The 21705-nt window shown below is 34.2% G+C and overlaps 1 pseudogene; it reads left to right on the forward strand.

The window, feature by feature from the left end:
• Positions 1 to 17263: 17263 nt before the first annotated feature.
• Positions 17264 to 18010, forward strand: LOC121727120 (annotated as a pseudogene).
• Positions 18011 to 21705: the final 3695 nt, after the last annotated feature.

Below are 21705 nucleotides of genomic sequence, written 5' to 3' on the forward strand. Positions count from 1 at the left end.
TGCGTTGCAAAACCTACAAAGTCAATAAAACATCCGCACTCTCGGATTTGAAGTTGAGTTTTTACGAGAATATTTTTGTCCGCTACGCTCGGGAAACCTCTCGAGTGACCACACCAGAAAACACTTAATTCTCTTTAAGCCTAAAATTAACGAATGTATCTTAATTATGGTAAAGTAGTTATGTTTTTTGTATTTCTTTATCGCTTGTATCATGTTTTTTTGCGACGTTGAGTATCTACAAAAGTAGTAGTGAATAGTGACGCTTTTTGCTCAATAAGTTGCGAGGACAGTAAATGGCCTGAGAGGTTTGATAGCCCGAAATAAAAGCTGATGTTACATGCCGGTTGAGATACTCGTCAAAATAAATGACCCTCCCGAAAAGACCGGATAGCGACAAACGGCACTCACACGGAGGAAAACATTTAGAACCTCAGGTAGATGAAGATATGCTAGTAAAATGAAATTTCTATTAAATAAAAACTTTCGAACGTCTTATGTTAATGCAATTTGGTTAATTATCCGCCACCTGAGTAAGTTTTTCGTTGTCTAGTCTCATAGTCGTCTGCAAACTTTTAAGTAGGTAATATAGTAGAAATCAACTCCGCATAATTTTTCAAATTTGCTACATATAATATATTGGTACATAGTATAATTTATTTTCAGCGTAGCTTAACGTATGATAATATTATGGGACCTGCATTTTAACAATAAACAACACTTAAACTACTATGTCATATACAAGGTGTAATAAAACAAAGTGATTATACTTTAGGGTGTGTATGTGTTCCTTATATAGAGTTCACTGTGAAAGTAGCAGCGCTAAAAGAGGATTTTTTTTGTGATTTGTATGGGCAAGCGCCCTAGCGTCATGAACATTTCCATACAAAAAATCACTAAACTACTACTATACACAGGGAACCAATACACATCCTAAAATATTGTCACTTAGTTTTGTTACACCCTGTATAGTATAGTGTTGATGAATTTTTGTCTCGAAAAAGTATAGTGTTATAGTGTATTTATGGGTTATGAAGGCGGAGTAATAGACAAAATATCTATTCAAAAGATTATTTTACGCAATTTGCCTTACACATTTTCACTTATCCTTTCCACTTACATTTAGTATCGTAAATCCATTTTTAAATGAAACCATTCGGCTTATGAGGCACAAGTAAAGTCATTACGGGGACGGATCAGTTCAATAACTCAGTCCACCGCAATTACCCTCGCTGGAGGATGAAGGATCAGCGCCGCGACCTCTAATAAATCTTCCATTGATTCGCACTTCATTCCCACATGTAACCGTCGAGTACTTTATTTCATTTTCTACACGATTTTTAGTATCAATTTTATAGCTTCGTCTCATTTTCTAGTGGGTAAAATCACTCACTGAGTCGGCTTTTATGAAGAAGAAGAAATATATATCCTACAATTTTATAGCTGAGCGTTATTTTTCAGTTGGTAAGTAATCTAGCCTTTTCATTAACAACAAAAAACTTGAGAGGTGTCAAGGGACACCCGAATGGAACGAAGTTATTTCTTATGTTCATAAACCTGTATACATATCATACACTCAAAAAAAAAAGCCATCTACTGACGCCCAGGAATACTAACAACGCGTCACTGCTTATTCTCAAAAAAACGCCATCTAGACAACGCCCTCTGCCCCTAACTGTTTTGAAGTAGTCAGTGTCAGTCTCTGGACCAAGACAAATCCAGCGATAAGAAGCTTCGAAAAGGGGAAGGGTTCCGTGGAACCAGAACTCCTCTAGTTTTTAGAAGGTTTCCAAAATAATTTCAACTTTATTGAAGTTTTTTACTTGTACATTTTACATGAGATGTAACGAAATATTATATTGAACAGTAGAGTAAAATGTGCAATGAAGACGTCCACCTCATCTCATATTTTGTGTTAGTGAGCTGTAAAATTTTAATTCAGGATATGATTAGGAAAATTATTATACAAATACTTATAGAAATAATAAGGTATGGCCTGTGAAGGTAGGAATTAATGAGTTTTCTCTATGAACGCGATTTAATCACAAGGGGCGTCGGTTGCAGGCCGTACTCTCGAGTTCAGATTGCCTCAGCAAAAATACTGACAGCGGCTGATTGTGCACTAATAACGTCCGAGTTGATTAGGTAGGTAGATTCTACCAGTATTCCAAGAATCGTTTGCATCGAATAAGCTCCAAAAATATAGTATATTTTTGGAGCTTATTCGATGCAAACGATTGACAGAACGAAAAAATTGTTCTAGGGCTCCCGTACTATATTATAGTTAGAACAATTTTTTTTTGATAAATATTAAGCTAATTTTTTTTTAAAAGCTTGATTTTGATAAGACAAACAACATTTTTATTTGCGAAAAATCTCGAAAGTGGTAGCTAACAGAGATAGAAAGGATTTCATACTTTAATTTTGAATTGATTGAATCAAATGGTCCTAAAATATGGACTGTTTTATTTGTAGGAAAATATGTTACTCTTAAATTATATGACTATCTATCAATATACAAAAATCTGCTCGTCAGGGTTCCGTTATAGGGTTCTGTAATCAACAAAACTTGGTAGCTGGTAGTAATTAAAAAATGTTCTAGGGCTCCCGTACTAAAAATTCAAAATACATAAAAATAAATTTTCTAACTACTACTAGTCTACTCTAATAGATTCACGAGTCCTCGGAAGAGTGTTACATTTATTGACCCATTCCAAAATATTGCACAACGTCGCTAAAAACATTAACTTGGAATTTTGCATTTATAGAAAATGCAAAATTCCAAGTTAAAGTTTTTAATCCGATATATACCACAAGTGATACCTTTGAAATTTTAATGCATTCAAATTTCAAAGGCTTCGCGTGTGGTATATTTTCGTTTCGAACCAATACACCTTATACTTATATGTTATACTTATTAGAAAATATACGTACCTTGGAAATGGTACATCAACTAAGTCGATATTTTAATACCTCTTTCAATTGACTGTATCAATATCGTTCAACCGTTATAGATCTCTGTAGAGAGAAACTTTGCAATAAGCTTACAGCTAACAAGCAATCTGTTAACTACTATGAACTCCAATAACTCGTCTCTATAAGTTAATACTAGTGTAACGTGCGCTGAAAATTTAGGTCGGCCGCATACATACGTTTTCCGTATGCGATATCCGGAATCGTTTTCCGTATTTGCAAATCCGAATGCATGGAATCACTAGATAATACAATGTTAGATTTGAGGTATAAGGTGAACATGGTAAGTAAAATAAAAAAAATATATAACTTACAAGGTTTGTTCAAATTATAAGTAAATGAGTAAATGTCTGTATGTTACAAAATGTTACTTATTGTTCTTCCACTCACGTCTTCAATCCGTACGTAACGAATTAATATTATAAATTTGTCTTTCTGATGAGACAGGACAAAGTTTATTTTTGTCCCGGGAAAACACTGACCTCTATAATACAAAGTACGTTGGACTTATGATACCCACCTGCTTTTTGTGCCTATTGGAAGCGGAATCAGCGCCCCCAATGCGGGGGAAGAGAAATAAATCTGACGTAAATTGTAAATGGCCGCTTAATCGTTATTGGTTGTCATCACTAGTATTAGTTCCAAGTACTCTCACTACTGCTATCAGCGCCAATATCGCGACTTTTAAACGTCATTTTTAAGTCAGATTTAGTTCTCTTCCCCCGCATTGGAGGAGCTGATTTCGCTTCAAACAGGCACAAAAATTGCTGTCATTTCAAAGGATAAGTCCAGCATACTTGTATAATGGAGGTCAGTGCGGAAAAACGTACGGTACCCGCACGATAAACGAATTTTGGCGAAACGGAGTTGTGGCCGTCATCTAGTCTAAAATAAATATTTTGTTAGCTGAATTATTCGGTGCAGATTTCAACGGACGCTTTTCGAATCGATCAATCTAATCGGTTTAAAAAGAGAGACTGATGCAGAATTTGTGTAACTCTCTAACTGATGGATCACCGGTAACGCGTGAAAGTTTTTTCACGTAACAACGCTACTAATATTATGACGAGTACCTGTCGAAATAATTTTCGTTAGCAATGGCGGTTTTTTATTGATTTTCAATGAATTTATAAGAGTTACTTTTCAAAATGAGATTTAATGCTTTGATTATCTAGAATCTCTTTTACCAATTATAATGATGTTTACACTGGTCACTGTATAAAGGTAATAGACATTAGTAACACGCGTTTTTGCCTTTGTCTGACGATAAGGAGAAAACATATTGTATAATGTACGAACGTCGGGGGCACAGACATAGATCAAGATGGATACCGCATTTGTATGGACTTCGCGTGCCATATCGCGTTCCCAAACGACGAGCAATGCTCGCTTTTCGAAAGTCTTTTATTCAGTCTGCTATCGGAATCGGACGTCAGTCGGAATTTTAAAATAGCCTAAATGCCTAAAAGTGCCGTATTAAGCTGTAGATATTCAAACAGAAACGTTGGACTTGATAATATACACGTTTCTTATCATCGGTACGCCACAGTAGGTAGTAAAAAAGTGGCACGCACGTTTTCATACAAAATGCGCGACATGCGGTATCTATCTTGATCTATGTCTGTGGTCGGGGGGGTTAAAGATTTTATACATTATAAAATTTTGCCCAAATATTCCAAAAAATGTACTCCTCCACGCGTGCTTGACGACAAAATATATACACAACCCTCTTGCTAGCTGTCGTAGAAAAATTTAATTAAATCAGCTGTCTGCTAAAATGTCATAACTTCTGAATAACAAAAGGCGAATATCCAGAAATTGCGGGGTTCGAATGCGGTGTATTGTTGTTATTGTACTCCAGTATGAATGCTACGCCTTTTAGGATTTAGGGTTCTACAATATTTTTAAAAATACATTTCAGAATGAAACGTACAGTGTTTTTATATACAATTCAACAAGTATGACATTATTTTACAGTATTGTGTTAAAATAGGGGAGTTGACAACCTTTTAAAAATAGGTTTAAGCGCTTCAGTTGTTTACAATAATACCTGTAAATTAATATTTTATTCATTATTATGCCCTAGGATAAGTTAAAAATTATTTTAAATACTGAATTCAAAATATGTCACAAAAACGCGGCATTATGGTCACGTGATCACGTGTGACGTCATTCTACTAATATTATAAAGGCGAAAGTTTGTTTGGATGTGTGGATGTATGGATGTATGTTACTCTTTCACGCAAAAACTACTGAACGGATTTTAATGAAACTTTACAATAATATAGCTTATACATCAGAATAACACATAGGCTTTTAACCGACTTTCAAAATGGGGGAGTGTTATGTTCGTTTTCTTATATTCAACGATTACTCCGCCGTTTGTAAACCGATTTTCAACATTTTTCTTTTGGTATATAGGGTATCATCCCAATTTGGTATTATTTTCACAAACGTGGTGATCTGATGAAGGATCCATAAGTAATCGAGGGATTTTATAGGGAAACATGTGGTGACTTCGGATTCGTGAGAAGTATTCTAAGCATATGCTACCAACAAGTAAGATTTTGCCCCGAGGTATACTTGGTATACCGTGGTTCGGAAGGTGCTGAGAGAACTCCTGATTCTTTATAGATACAAGTTTGGGAGTTTTGGCGTTGTTTTAAGAACGGAAAGCATATTATGCTACTATGCAAATTACATTCATCGTCATCATCATCACTACCATATTACACTATGCGTCGTCGATTATGAGCCTATTATGTGTTATTGGTACTTTTCATAGTCTTTTAGATCGAGACTCGAGTTTGTAAAGCGGTAATTTAAAAAATCGAATTATAAACCTGAAGAGTATGTTTGCTTGAACGCGCTAACCTCAGGAACTATAGGTCCGATTTAAAAACTTATTTCAGTGTTAGATAGCTTATTTATCGTGATAATTCACGCTAAGACTGATACGACCAAAGAAACTCAGGAAAATGTGGGGAAAACGGGGGAAATATTAGAAAGGGTTTATCTCACTAACTACTGGAGCAATTTTATGGCAATATATGGCACAGATATAGAGTAGACCACGTGAAGAGAGTAGGGACATAAGCTATTTTTTATGGGAAAATGTACGGTTTCCGTAAAATTCCTAATTTACGCGGGCGAAGCCGCGCGGGACATCTAGTCGTTCATGAAACAAAACAAGCGTAGACAGAGCAAAAGTGAGTAAGTGTTTAACCTAACAATTACTGTCAATTTTGTTTGACACTGAACGATGACGTCACTGCTTCAGATTGGCGTTTCCAATCACGTGACTTACAGTTAAAAATATTTTTTTTTCAATGTAAAATAAAATAAATCAATAATTATTTTTTTGTTATTTGTATTGTTTTAGAGTTTATATCAATAAATCTATAAAATTTAATAATTATTTTAAAATTTTAAACATACTGTCAACTCCCGGATTATTATAGCGTGTTATGTTTTTGAGTGTCTTCACACAAAACTTTTGAATAGAGTACAATCATCTTCACCGTATATCTTTAAGCAGTGAAAATATTAATGACAATGCATTAAAATGCAGTATTGCGAGCATAAAACTATAGCTATTGCTCAGTATTTCACGGTCTTGATTTTAAGGAACTTACTGGATATTATATTTGCTATAACTTTGTGTAAACTTATATGCGTACATAAAGCAAAATATTGGAAAAGTGGTTTGTTTCGTGTCGTTGGTTACATGCGGTGATTTTGAAATGAAAAATTCTGCACGGCAATTACCAGGTTCGTCATTGCCATCAATTGTGCATTTGTACGATTGCGTTCATTTCGAGAACACTTCGATGGTCGTCATGTCAGACACAATTGTATTCGAGAGCCAATTTTTTCCAATTGTACATATCTCCGAAATAGCCACATTTTTTACTGTTTTTGTTAAGCTTGCCTAATATATATTGTGTGTCGTCGTAATACTAAAAATAGGCAAAATGACAATAGGTGTCAATAAATTCGATTATCAAATTTTAAATACCTCAACCTTTAATCAAATACAATCATCGTACAAAATTGCATAACAAGATCATTAATATGTTACATAACGTTACAATAAACCGAAAGTAATATTGCCCAGTTCTGCTTGGAATAGAATGGAATTGTGTGACGCGACCTTAATGTGGGCCTAGCACGCTACACCCTCTACGGCGTAGACCCTCTACGACGTAGACTACTTATCTTATTATAGTACCATAGCCTACGAATAATAAGCCATAGATTTTGATACTTTATTACAAAATCAAAATGCTATGTTTAAGCAATTACGGCCCTGAGTTATATGAAACAAGTCACCCCTTTTTCGTGAAATAGAAGTGCTACTAATTTCATGTTTCAAGCTAAACTTCTAACCTCGAATGCTAAACTGTTACCCGAAACAGAGATAAGCGGTATCTAAATCGGTATAAATGAGGGCTAACGAGATAATAGGTCGCAGTGATTCAGAATTGAGCGTCAGGGACAGGCGATAGGCGGGCTCGGCGCGGTCTCGCACTTTGAAATGCAAATGGCGGACCATCGGAGGTTTAATTGGCGGTTTATGTTTTAAAATCAAATGCTGAAAAGTTTGATCGTTAGAAATTGTTTGATTTTTGGGCCATGGTACACGCTTATGGTGTAAGGGACCGAAAAAGTCGAGTCTTTAAAAAACAAAATGTAACAACATCCTCCCATCAAATGTATTATAAAATTTAGGTAGCAAGAAAATTCTAACATTTTCATTCACACATCTATGGACGCTTCACACCACGTCAGTCTGGCCCCGTGATAAGTACCTGAAGGACTTGTGTTACAGGTACCAGACAACGGAAATATATTTAATACTTCTATACTATACATATATTTAAGATTTTTATTATATCATACACATATTTAATACACATCCAGACCCGGGAACATTCAAAACTTTTTGTTCCGTCGGCGGGATTCGAACCCGCGACCCCCGGCTTGAGCTGCACACACACTACACACTCAACCAATTGAGCCACCGAGGTCGTCAAAACGTGTATTGTCATAATATAACAATGAATTAATTATTAAAGGATTAAATCAAGACTTTGTTAATATACGACTAGTAATCTATGGCATATTTTTCCACTAACACACTAACCACGAAGTATTCAACTTCGGTCACGAATATATGTGTAAATGGCAAGGTACGTAATTAGCACTCTAATTAGTGCTTCTGAAAAGTTAACAGCACTTAACGTACCGCAAACCTACGATATAAACTCAGCTCAGGTTTTAAACTACTTTCGTTTTACGATTAATGTAATAACTATAAAGTTTTTATATTCACTTCGGCTAATTGCTAAGGAAACAATAAAAATGTTAGGGTTGAGTATAAAAATATGTTATTTATTATCTTGGCAGAACAGCCCAAGATGTAGCTGAGATGTACCTATTACCTATGTTATTATATTGATATTTTTGGACTCAAACCAACTTTTGCTTATAATTCGGATTTTGCGAAAACGCTTTTTCTGAATACTTAGGGTGGGTTGCACCAGAGGCGTGGTTAAAGTTAAAATTAAAGTTACAGTTATAGTTAAAGTAAGTTGGTGCAACCCAGGGGGGGTTGCACCAACTTACTTTAACTATAACTATAGTACAAAATGTCAAATTTAGTTAAGGATGCCATATTTAACGATAACCATAACCGCTTATACTTATATCGACATTTTTTCGTGAAAATTTACCATGGCTCAAAGTGTTGTTATAACAAATATTTTTCCTGACGATTTTACGGATACTTCAATTTTTTATACTCTCAATTCCATTATCTGTACAGCTTTAATAAAAAAATAAATGCAACAGACATCTGTCAAATTCTGTGGTCAAAGTTAAGGTTAAAGTTAAGTTAGCCTTAACTATAAACATAACTTTGGCCATAACTGTATAACCACACCTCTCAGCGATCATAGTCATCGTAAACTACTTAAGAATTGTTCTTAAGCAAGAACTTTCAAATTAGAACTTGTCATCCGCTTTGTCCGTTTCAATTTAGTACCTGCCTTACTTTTCCTTATTAGCTACAATCGTAAACATTTATATTAAACTAGCGACTCGCTCAGGCGTCGCACAGGTATAAAAATAATTATATAACCACTGAAAAAATGATTAAAATCGATAGCCTATGATCCTTCACGTGGTCTACTAATTCTTATCGGTGCCAAATAACATGAAAATTGCTCCAGTAGTTCGCAAGATAAGTTCTTTCAAATAAATCCCCCCGGTTTTTTACATTCTCCTATTAGTGATCTTAGTATAATAACATGTAGACTATAGCCTTCCTCAATAAATGGGCTATCTAACACTGAAAGAATTTTTCAAATCGGACCAGTAGTTCCTGAGATTAGCGCGTTCAAGTTAGCCCTTTCAAATAATTTTTCCCGTTTTTTCCACATTTTCCTCTATTTCTTCGCTCCTATTAGTCTTAACGTGATACGCTATACGCTATGCGTAAATACAACATACATAATATTATGTCTGATTCCTCAAGGTGTGGCGTATCGTGAGTGTAGAAGTTGGTATTCGGTTTTATAAATATAACACAAACGTAAAATATTATTTTGCATTCTCAATTTGAGAAACTTATACGTTAATAATTCTAGCATAATTTTTTTTATTCTAATAAAAATGAATTCCACCTGCGGAAAAATACCAGTTTAATTTAAATAATAAAATGCTTGTTAGTACTCGATAGCTGCTGATGCAGTTTTTCAAGGGTTATTAGGTAAATATTTTCTATTCAATAAAACGAGTCTGGTGGGCGCAGTGCAACTGGAAGTTCACATTGAAACTCTTCAGTCTTTTCGATTTTGTATTATGATTTATATTCAAAATCATGATAAGTTATGAATATCATTCAGCTATTCATAACTGAACGGATTGGGCTAATTTTAGTCTTAAAATATTCGTAGAAGTCCAGGGAATGTTTTAAAGTGACACGAAGTTCACCGGCACAGCTAGTTTTAAATTATTTTTAACAAAAAATTAAAACCGACTTCCAAGGTAAAAACAATAATAACATCCTTATAATATGAACTAAAAAGTATTAAATAATTTTTCCTATCTAATAGTGCCTTTTTCCGTATTCGGCTAAAACTCAATTATTTCTGTACTCAATCTTCATCATTTTGAAGTCGGTACCAGATATAGCTGAATCTTCGGTCTGCCAGAATATTTGAAACTTTTGTAATTGGCACCGACTTCAAAAATATGAAGATTGAGTACAGAAATAGTTGAGTTTTAGCCGAATTCGGAAAAAGGCAATATTAGATAGGAAAAATTATTTAATACTTTTTAGTTCATATTATAAGGATGTTATTATTGTTTTTACCTTGGAAGTCGGTTTTAATTTTTTGTTAAAAATAATAATTTCACTCTTTTTAGTTACCTAGAAAACTATCGCGTACTATACGTAGAATAATTAATACACCTGTATATTATTCTACGTATCTTATTACAAGCTCACCGGTGAGCGAGACACAATAGAATAACAATATATTTCCAAGAATCCACGATCGAAGGATTAATAGGAGTATAATCAGTAAAACCGTTTCGGAGGAGTAAGGTAACTAACATTGTGACACAAGAATTTTAAATAATTTATGAAGATAAGAAGATGTAAGTACTTATTTATTGTATTAAATATTAATATTATAAGACACTTAAAGGGTCAGTTGTAAATTGCAGTTTTGGTAAGTTAAAAAGTATAAATGGCACGTCTAATAACTAGTTTAGCAGTTAAAACTAAGCAGTAAAGTAAAAAAATATGAGTTGTAAAAAAAAAATTAAATGGATCATTGAAAACATTATTGAACAGTAAAATAATTCAATGAGCGGTAAAAATTAACGAATGAGCGGTTACGAGCAGCGGGCAGTAACGAACCGGAATTTGTCAGTAAGAAATCTCATTCTAAGCAGCTTTTTAAGCAATGAGGTGGTAAAATATAATAAAATCGGCCAAGTGCGAGTCGAACTCGCCCATGGAGGGTTCCGTACCGTTATAAAGCGAAAGTAAGACGGTCGCCGGCTGCTGCCGCAGCACGCTCGCTCCGCTCGCTCGGTTTCCTTTGTGTTGTGGTCTAAGTTCTAACCTAACCTAACCTACTCTTGGACTTTCTGGATTGTGTACCGCTACGGTATCCGTGGTTAAGTAGGCCTTCTGTTAAGTCGTTATCGAACCACTCATTCCATCATTTTTATCTCTCATTCAGTTATTGGACTGCTCAATTATTTTTTTATTACTGTCCATGTTTTACAGTCGCAATAATGAATGAATGAATGAATGAATAATTAATCAACGGCCATAAAATTAAATAACTGCTCAATATTTTTTTAAACTGATTATAATAACATCTCAAATATTTAAATAACTGCTGAAAAAATTAGTTCCCGTATTAAAATAAACGTACTTATCCTAAAACGTATATAAAATACACTAGCTCTTGCCCGCGACTTCGTCCGCGTGGACTTCAGTTTATAGCGCGCGGTGTCAACAAAATTGGTGTCAAAAGCTTTTTAAAATACTGGTACCCCTTAAATCAAAATACCCAAAACAGCTATTAAACTTTTTTATAAGTAAGTACCAAATTTTAAAGCTTATTTATCTTTACACAACTTAGCTGCATTACACAACTTTAGCTTTACCCATAAACTTTGTAGTATTTATTACATAAAGTTAATATACCTGTAGGTATTAACTTTATGATTTATTATTGGTAGGCTGTTGTTTCTGATATCTATGTTGGTAGGTGAGTTATTTAATAACGTGTATAACAATTGAAAGAATCGAAAATTTACCTACTTTCGCTCTATAACAGTATGGAACCCTTCGTGCGCGAGTCCGACTCGCACTTGGCCATTTTTTTTTTATTTTTTTTTTTGGGTGTATTTCGTTTAGGTTTCCGTACCCAAAGCGTAAAAACGGAACCCTATTACTAGACTTCATTGTCTGTCCGCTATCCGTCTGTCTGTCTGTCTATCTTGGATGTCTCATGCCACAGAATATATAATATTAGTCGTACCAACTCATGCATCTAGCGACGGCCGTCGCCGACTATCATAATATGAATTATAAACTTTCACATTATTTTTAAGTTTCCGTACCCAAGGGGTAAAAACGGGACTCTATTACTGAGACTTCGATGTATGTCCGCTGTCCGTCTGTCCGTCTGTCTGTCTGTCTGTCTATCTGTCTCTAGGATGTATCTCAAGAACAGTAGAAGCTAAAGAGTTGAAATTTTCATCGATTATGTATTTCTGTTGCCGCTATAGCAATAAATACTAAAAACAAAAATAAATTTGATATTTCGGGGGGGCTCTCATACCACAAACGTGATTTAAGAAATGCTAAGACTACGACTATTCTTTGAAGTTACGTACTTACGTACCCAAAGGGTAAAAACGGGACCCTATTACTAAGACTTCGTTGTCTTTCCGTCTATCCGTCTGTCTGTATGTCTGTCTGTCTGTCTGTCTCCAGGCTGTAACTCAGGAATGGTAATAGCTAGAGAGTTGAAATTTTCACAGATTATGTATATCTGTTGCCGCTGTGACAACAAATACTAAAAACAAAATAAAATTAATATTTAAGGGGGGCTCCCATACAACAAACGTGATTTTTTTTGCCTTTTTGCTGTATATCAATAATGGCAACAGGTAGGTACTTGAATTTTTCTCAAAGTCCTTAGTTATATGTCTACTTTAATATTTAATAATAACATTAAAATAAAATAAAAAATTAAGGGGGGCTCCCATACAAAAAACACAAATTTTTGCCTAATTTTGCTCTATAATGGTACGGATATAGGTTAAGGTGGGTTTGGTATGCGCCCGGCCTAATGGCGTATCCACACATGCCGCCGGCTTGTACCGGCGGCACGGCCGGTCTCGAAATTTATATGGAAACATAATTATGGTGATTTTGGTTTTATAAGAAGCATCCAAAGCATATGCTACAAAAACGCAAGATTTTGCATCGAGGTATACTATGGTTCCGGTGGTTACGAAGATACTAAGAGAACTCCGAATTCTTTATAAATACAAGTTTGGGGGTTTAGGCGCTGTTTTAAGAACTGAAAGCATATGCTACTATGCAAATTACATTCATCATCATCATCATCATTACCACGTCAGGGTCACCAATGTCACCAAAATGTAACATAACAAATTCAACCTTAACTCCAGAGCGTAAGGCACACATTTGACATTACTTCTGAGAAGTAAGCTGCTTCGATAATACAAGTAACATTAATTAAATAATTAATGTTACTTGTATCTCTCAATTAAATAATTATACACTTTCCTTGCACTTATTCCACTTTATTTTAAGATATTTATTACAAAATTGTTAAATACACGACCGGTTTCGAAAAAATCATCATCAGGTGTGTATTTTTTAAAATAAAGTGGAATAAGTGCAAGGAAAGTGTATAATTATTTAATTGAGAGATACAAGTAACATTAATTGTTTAATTAATGTTACTTGTATTATCGATGCAGATTACTTCTCAGAAGTAATGTCAAATATGTGCCTTACGCTCTGGAGTTAAGGTTGAATTTGTTATGTTCAATTTTGGTGACATTGGTGACCCTGTCGTGGTAATGATGATGATGAATGTAATTTGCATAGTAGCATATGCTTTCAGTTCTTAAAACAGCGCCGAAACCCCCAAACTTGTATCTATAAGGAATCCGGAGTTCTCTTAGTATCTTCGGAACCATAGTATACCTCGTTGCGAAATCTTGCGCTTTGGAAGCATATGCTTAGGATGCTTCTCATAAAACCAAAATCACCATATGTTTCCATATCAATTTCGAAGAGTTCCCTCGATTACTCATGGTTCCCATCATCAGGTCACCACTTTTGTGAAAATGGGACCAAATTAGAGTGAAACCAAATACAAGAAAACAAAAATTTCGAAAATCGGTTCACAAACGGCGGAGCAATCGTTGAACATACAAAAAAAATAATATCCACAGCCGAATATATAACCTCCTCGTTTTTTGGAAGTCGGTTCAAAAATAGTAGTTTACATAATGACAATTTCTGTTTGATTTCCTTCAACTTTTAAGCTTTAACACGTTACCGTCTTCATTATAAAACGTCTATTAACAGCTTATTTTCACAAATTTTCATTGCCTGATAAAGTAGAATAAATAATCAGCCAAGTGCGAGTTGGACTTGCGCACGAAGGGTTCCGTACCATTATAGAACAAAAATAGGAAAAAATTGTGTTTTTTGTATAGGAGTTGTGCTGTCGTCAACTACAGCTGCGGCGAGTGTGCCGGTGTATATGGTGTACAGTGTACAGTATGTACAATGGCTGGGTGAGGAAATTAAACACAGATTATTGTATAACTGAACACACTACTCTGGCGGCTGCTGGTGGAGAAGTGATCGTCGCTGTAGTCGGGCGACCACTCCAACTATTTCCAACTACCTCCCTAGTAGGCGCGTCCATCTTTAATACACCACAGGAATCCTTAATTATTTATTTTATTTAATTTTTTTATTGCTAATTAAAGTATAAACACAATTGATCCTATCTATTGTCATCTATTATATAGAGCAAAAAATGTAAAAAAAAAACACGTTTGTTGTCCCCCTTGAAATATTTAAAGGGACGTGGATATTATCAGGATAGGTCTTCATCGTAAAGTGCTGCTTCAGGAGTCAAGACAGTGGCGTGGGAAAACGGGCGAGGAGAATTCAGTACGAAAAGATGCCACCTTATAATCTCTCTACTATAATTGTTTTTGAGTTTCTACTAATAGAGATTATGAAACAACGACAATTAGTCGTAATAATTTCCAATTGAAACTATGGCGTCCGCCAAACACTTGAATTGCGAGCGCGTTCAACAATCCACCTCCGAATCTTCCGAACCCTTTTCTTCTTCTCCTTCTTTTTTTATCCACAGACAATAAACTATAGTTTTGCCATATTCGGCCAGTATCATTTTAATTGGCCGCCTATTCAGTGTTTAGCGTTACGTCAGAGCGATAACTCTATTTCGTTTGGAAATTACCAATTACAATATTAATCTATCAAAAAATCATATTTGAAGTAAAACTATTTCGGTAGCGCCGTCATATTTAATTTATTTTGTTTTTAGTATTTGTTGTTATAGCGGCAACAGAAATACATAACCTGTGAAAATTTCGTATTTCTAGCTATTACCGTTCTTGAGTTACAGCCTGGAGACAGACAGACGGACAGACGGACAGACAGACTGACAGACATCGAAGCCTTAGTAATAGGGTTCCGTTTTTACCCTTTGGGTACGGAACCCTAAAAATCACTTGATGTAGCCGATGTTGCCGTTTTCTGCCACCGTCGATGAGAAAAATAGTATACGCACCATGGGCAGTAAATAAGAAAGCCTCAGATAACATGTTTGTTGACCTCGGCTTCGCCTCGACAATTACATACTGTGATCTGAGACATTTCTTATTTTCCTGCCCTAGGTGCGTTATGTACTATTTCAGCAATTAACGTCGCAGCGTCATAAATTTGCCAATAGAAATGTAAAAAAGTTACTCGTTCATGTGTCATTAGTGAAACTAAAGTATAGGGGGCTGTGTGTATGAACTATATGAAAACCATAAAGTTAATATACCTATCGGAATAAAGAAACAAAGGCCTGAGCAAGAGAGATGTCACTGTCAGTAACACTGCGTGGTAAAAAGAGACGTGTGATACATTTTCTCTTTTTTTCACGTCCAGTCGGCACGAGCCGCACGTTGACAATTTATTCTCATAGAATTCATGTTCAATCGTGCTTGTGTAAGTATATACGTACACATATTTTTCACACAGATGAAAACCAATTTCGGTTTCGTTTGACAGCTCGAGATTGTTGCTCTATGAGGGATTTTTATTTATATTTTTTTATTTTAATTTTAACAATCTTAACTAGATGGCGTAAGGATAGACATTTCTAGATTTTCTATTGGTTCCTCACCGATCTCAAATTATCTGCAGGTTGGCATCAATGACTTACATATGGGTTGTGTTTCCAAAAAAATATCAGTGTACTGTCAAGTGTGACATAAATCAAAACATCTTAAGCCTAAGCGATCATTGGCCTAAGCGATTAGGCCAGTCCACTGGTAATAGTTTAGGAACACGCTGACATAATAAAAACTTGTCAAACTGAAACTTGACAACTGAAAGAGTTTTGGCGGGCATGTCACTTTCAAACTTCTTCTACTTTTTATTGTTGGTGTGGTTTTTATTATTTTTTCCCAAATGGTGGTTTTTGGGTTTTTGATATTCATTATTGGTAAAATATTAGCCATTAAATATCCGTTATCTTGCACAAGTGCAGGTAAGATGTGTTGTCAAAACCAAAATGTATAATTCCTGTGACATTTGGTGTGAATATCGGTAAATAGGGCTATTTCTTCCGTGAATTTTAGCTAAAACATCGTTATAATAACTTTATTATCCTATTCATTGGAATATTATTGCGCCTTTTTCAAGTTGAAATGTATCAAGTTTTATATTCTTTTGCCCAGTTTTGTAGCAATTATTGATGGTATTCCCTGGTATTACCGATAGTTGTCTACCCATACGCCATCTAGTTACTAAAATGGAAACTGTTTGACAATCAAATTAAAAATATAGGAAAATCCCTCATTCCGCTAGGTATATTAACTTTATGGTATGAACCATAAACCTATAGTATATATTAAGTCTATGGTATGAACTCATCCTGGAGTATTATCCCTTTGTTTTGTTCACCCTGTATAGATCTATTTAGTAGTGCCTAGTACCAAGGCTTTCCGTTTCCGGTTCTCGAATTATCAACATTGCTGAAGTGATAGCTCCGAACTTATTGTGATTAAAAAATAGCTGGAAGACTGTGGCACACTGTCAACGAAACAAAACACAAATAAGGGCACTGCGGAAGCAGAATATCATCAGATTACAGTGAATTTTATCTGAAACAAAAGTAAAAACCTAAGAAGATATCTTCTCCTGGGGTATGAAATAAAACTATATTTTAACGACACCCTCTTCTTCTTCTTACATTGAACTGACATTGTCATATTACACCACCACGACAGTTAACGTCATCTGTCACTGCCACATTGACATTAGTCAAGTGATTGTCGATGGTCTTGCCAGTGCTACCACTACAAAAATATAATATTAAAAAAAAAATCGAAGACTGCTTCATTTCCGTTATTTTATATAACGTTTCAAGTTTCTTCACCTAACTAAATAACCTTGCATAATAAAATGGAAGAACAATTTCAGCTCCTTTTTGAAAATATGAAAATTGAGTTGCAAAAACAATCGGCTGAACTAAATGAGTCCATTACTAATTCGATAATGGAAAAAATAGACACTAAACTTGAAACAATAACAAAGGAAAATAAAAACTTAAAAATAAGAATAGAAAATCTTGAGAAGGAGATAGAGCATCTAAAAAGAGGAGAGAAGAAAAACAACATAATCATATTCGGTTTTAACGACAAAGAGAAATCTACGAGCGACTTACTACAACATGTTAAGAAATTTTTTGACATTATGATTTAAATATAGTAGAACATGAAATTAGCAACATTTTCCGTATTGGAAAGTCAAAAACAGACGGCAAACTAAGACCTATCTTGCTTTCCTTCGTTAGTCTATGGAAAAAGCAAGAAATAATGAAACGTCGCAAAAATCTGAAAGATATTTATATTACTCAGGATTATCCTAAAGACGTACAAGAAAAAAGGAAGTCGTTGAAGCCTCAATTAGTAGAAGAAAGAAAGAAGGGAAATATTGCGTACATAAGATACGATAAACTAATAATAAAAGAAAATAACACAACTTACGATAAAAGAAAAAGGGAACTATCCATGTCGCCACAAAAGAATACACAAACAAAGAAACAACAAACATCAATGCCAACAAAAAACAACAGACTAAACGCAATTTGATTTGATGAGAGGCAGATCAAATTCTTTCTCTTCCTATTTAGCAGATAACAAACAATAACAATCAGATATCGGCAAACGGATAAAACAACAACACAATAACATAGAATACAAACAAAACAATATTAATACCCACCCACCCCCAAGCCGACTGGTCCTCGTGGGGGAAAACGACCAAGACCCTCTAAAGACTAGGAATAAAAGGCAAAACAAATAAAAGGATAATATCTTCATAGCAACTACCAATTATCGATCCCTAAGAACTTTTGAAAAACTGCAGGAACTTGAATTAGCTTTAGAAACAACAAAATGGGATATATTAGGCATCAGTGAAATGAGAAGACTTGGAGAAGGCATAGAAGACCATGGGACATACATATTACACTACATAGGGGAAACACCCGGACTATACGGAGTTGGATTTATGATTAAAAAAAGTCTAGCTAACAATATAGAGGAAATAAGAGGAAGCACAGAACGTATCGCAATTCTTACCATTAGATTACTTATCCACGGAGAAAGAGAAGATATGTGGTCAATAATCCAGGCTTACTCGCCAACAGAACCGGACCGAAAGGAAGACGTTTCTAAAGTAGAAAAGTTTTACGAAGACCTACAAAATACTATTGAAAATAATGCATACAAAAATGTAATAGTTATGGGCGATTTTAATGGACAAATTGTCATACAACAAAATGGAGAAGAATTTGCTATAGGAAACCATGGATTTGGTAAAAGAAGTATGAATGGCACAAGATTAGTAACCTTTGCCTTGGAAAATAAACTAAGCATTCTTAATAGCTTTTTCAAAAAGAAACCTACGAAAAAATGGACATGGACTTCCCCAAACGGCCATCACAGAAATGAAATCGATTATATCATGTCCAATAAAGTAAAGGTTTTTAAAGATGTTTCAATTATTAATAATTTTAATTTTAACACCGACCATAGAATGGTAAGAGCAGCATTAGGAAAAAGAGTCAAATACCCCCGTAAATACCAAAACAGTATTAAAGAAATCAAATACATAGGTAGTACTGATTCACTTCTTAAAAACCCTAATACAAAATTAAATGATACGAGAAAACAAGATCTATCAATTCAGGACAAATACAATAATTTACTCCAACAATTAAAAACCGAAACAAAGAAAATAAAGAATACAAACAATAAAAAAGAAGTATCACAGAAAATAAGAGGATTACTACAGGAACGTAAACAACTGATGCTAGAGAAAAATAAAGCCCGCCAAAAAATAACATGCATAAGTAAGAAAATTAATGAACAATTGAGAAAAGAAAGAAAATCAAAACGTTCGAAGCTACTGGAAAAACATATTATGAAAACAGGTGGAATAAAAAAGGCTATAAAAGAACTTACTTATAAGAAAGATTGGATTTTAGACATTAAGAAGAAAGACGGTGGAAAATCGTGTAAAAGAGCTCAAATACTAACAACCGCTACAGAATATTATCGCAACCTGTACAAGAGTAAAAAAGAGGACCAAGAATTTAAAGAATCTGAAATAGTTGAGACAGAAAAAATAGAACCGATTTTAAACGCAGAGACTATAAAAGCCATAAAAACCCAAAAAGCAGATAAGTCACTTGGATCCGACCGTATAACAAATGAGCTACTTAAAATTTCACTACCAGCTATGAGCAAAAAAATAACAGATTTGTTTAACGAAATCCTTAGTACAGAAATAATCCCAGAGGACTGGACTAGATCGATCATTATACTACTACATAAAAAAGGTAATAAAAACGATATAGGAAACTACAGACCAATAAGTTTGATGTCTAATCTTTATAAAGTGTTTTCCAAAATAATACTGGCAAGAATTTGTAACACACTGGAAGAAAACCAACCCAAAGAACAAGCCGGCTTTCGGAGCAAATTTTCAACCTTGGACCACATTCATGCCCTAAGACAAATTTTACAAAAATATAACGAATATAACAAAATATACTATATAGGATTTGTAGATTTTAACAAAGCTTTTGATATAATAGAACATGAATATATATGGGAGGCATTAGAAAAGCAAGGAGTACATCCAAAATATATAAGATTAATTAAAAATGTGTACACCAAGAGCTCGGCACAAATCCAACTGGAATCAACTGGCGAGATATTTAGAATAGAGAGAGGGGTCCGTCAGGGAGATCCTATATCACCTAAACTATTTTCAGCGGTCTTAGAAATGATCTTCAGAAACTTGGAATGGACTAAAAATGGATTAAACGTAAATGGAGAAAACCTTAATCATTTACGCTTTGCAGATGACATCGTAGTTTTCGCAGAAGATGTTAAAACATTACAAAACATGTTACAGGACTTATCAGATGAAAGCAGTAATATATTTGTATATATATATATATATATATATATATATATATATATATATATATATATATATATATATATATATATATATATATATATATATATATATATATATATATATATATATATATATATATATAATATATAGGCATAGGCATATATATATATCTGGGTCAATTAATATCCCCTGAAAACTGTATGACTAAAGAAATTAACAGAAGAATAACAAATACTTGGAAACGATTTTGGTCGCTAAAAGACATAATGAAAAATAAAGAAATGCCTATGAAAGTGAAAAAGAAATTATATGAAACATGCATAGTGCCGTGTCTTTTATATGGATGCCAGACATGGGCGTTACCGGAACAAATGGACAATAAGATAAAGATATGCCAAAATGGAATAGAGAGAAGTATATTAGGAGTGAAAAGAAGAGATAGAGTAAGAATACAGGATCTAAAAAGAAAAACAAAATTTAAGAATGCTTTCACCGTGTACAGACAGTTAAAGTGGAGATGGACGGGACATACGATTAGAGAAAATCTATATATTAATACGTGAGAGAAAAACTTTGTAACCCCACTGTAACCCTTTTTACGAAAAATGGGGAAACGTAGGTTCATGAAATTTCGCACAGTTATAGTTTATATTATGGTGAAGGAGTGCATAGAGCTAATATTGTTTTAAAATTATGCTTTTATCATATATATTTTTAACAAATAAAACGTTACACACACTACGACACTACTACTAGGAAAAATGACAGATTTTTGAGTGACAACATACGAATTATACTCTTTTATTTATGGTTGAAGTCTGTTGACAACAAGTTGACAAATTGAAAATGCTTTATTGTTTTTTTTTTATTTGATTTTAGATACTATTAGACAATCCTTATACGGGAAGTCTGAGATCAGCTGAGTCCCAGACACAAAAGAATTGAAAAAAAACTATGATGAAGTCAATATTTTTTACAAAATATAGGTAGTAGTCCTAATGTCGTTGCAAGTAAGGTCGAATTTCGACCATTGGGCGATCTCTAGTAAGGAGAAATGGACTAAAATGATTACAGAATGGTACCCGAGAGGAAGTAAAAGAAGTAGAGGAAGACAAATAAAAAGATGGGAGGACGATTTTAAGAAAATAGCTGGAGCACTATGGTTACAAGTTGCTCAAGATAGATATGCGAAGTCTTTAGAGGAGGCCTTTGTCGAAAGACAAGCTGTTGAAAACCAACATCCATTTGCCGATGATAATTATTAATAAGTACATAATTACAGTTAAGCATTAGTGATAGGATTTTGTTATTTAAATATTGTAAAAATTTGTAGAAAAGCAGCAATAAAGGCTATTTTATTTTATTTTATTTATTTATTAGTACCAAGGAGTCTGGATTTATTAAGAAGG

Source organism: Aricia agestis, chromosome 5 (genome assembly GCF_905147365.1).
Source record: "Aricia agestis chromosome 5, ilAriAges1.1, whole genome shotgun sequence".
In the NCBI taxonomy this organism is placed as follows: domain Eukaryota; kingdom Metazoa; phylum Arthropoda; class Insecta; order Lepidoptera; family Lycaenidae; genus Aricia; species Aricia agestis.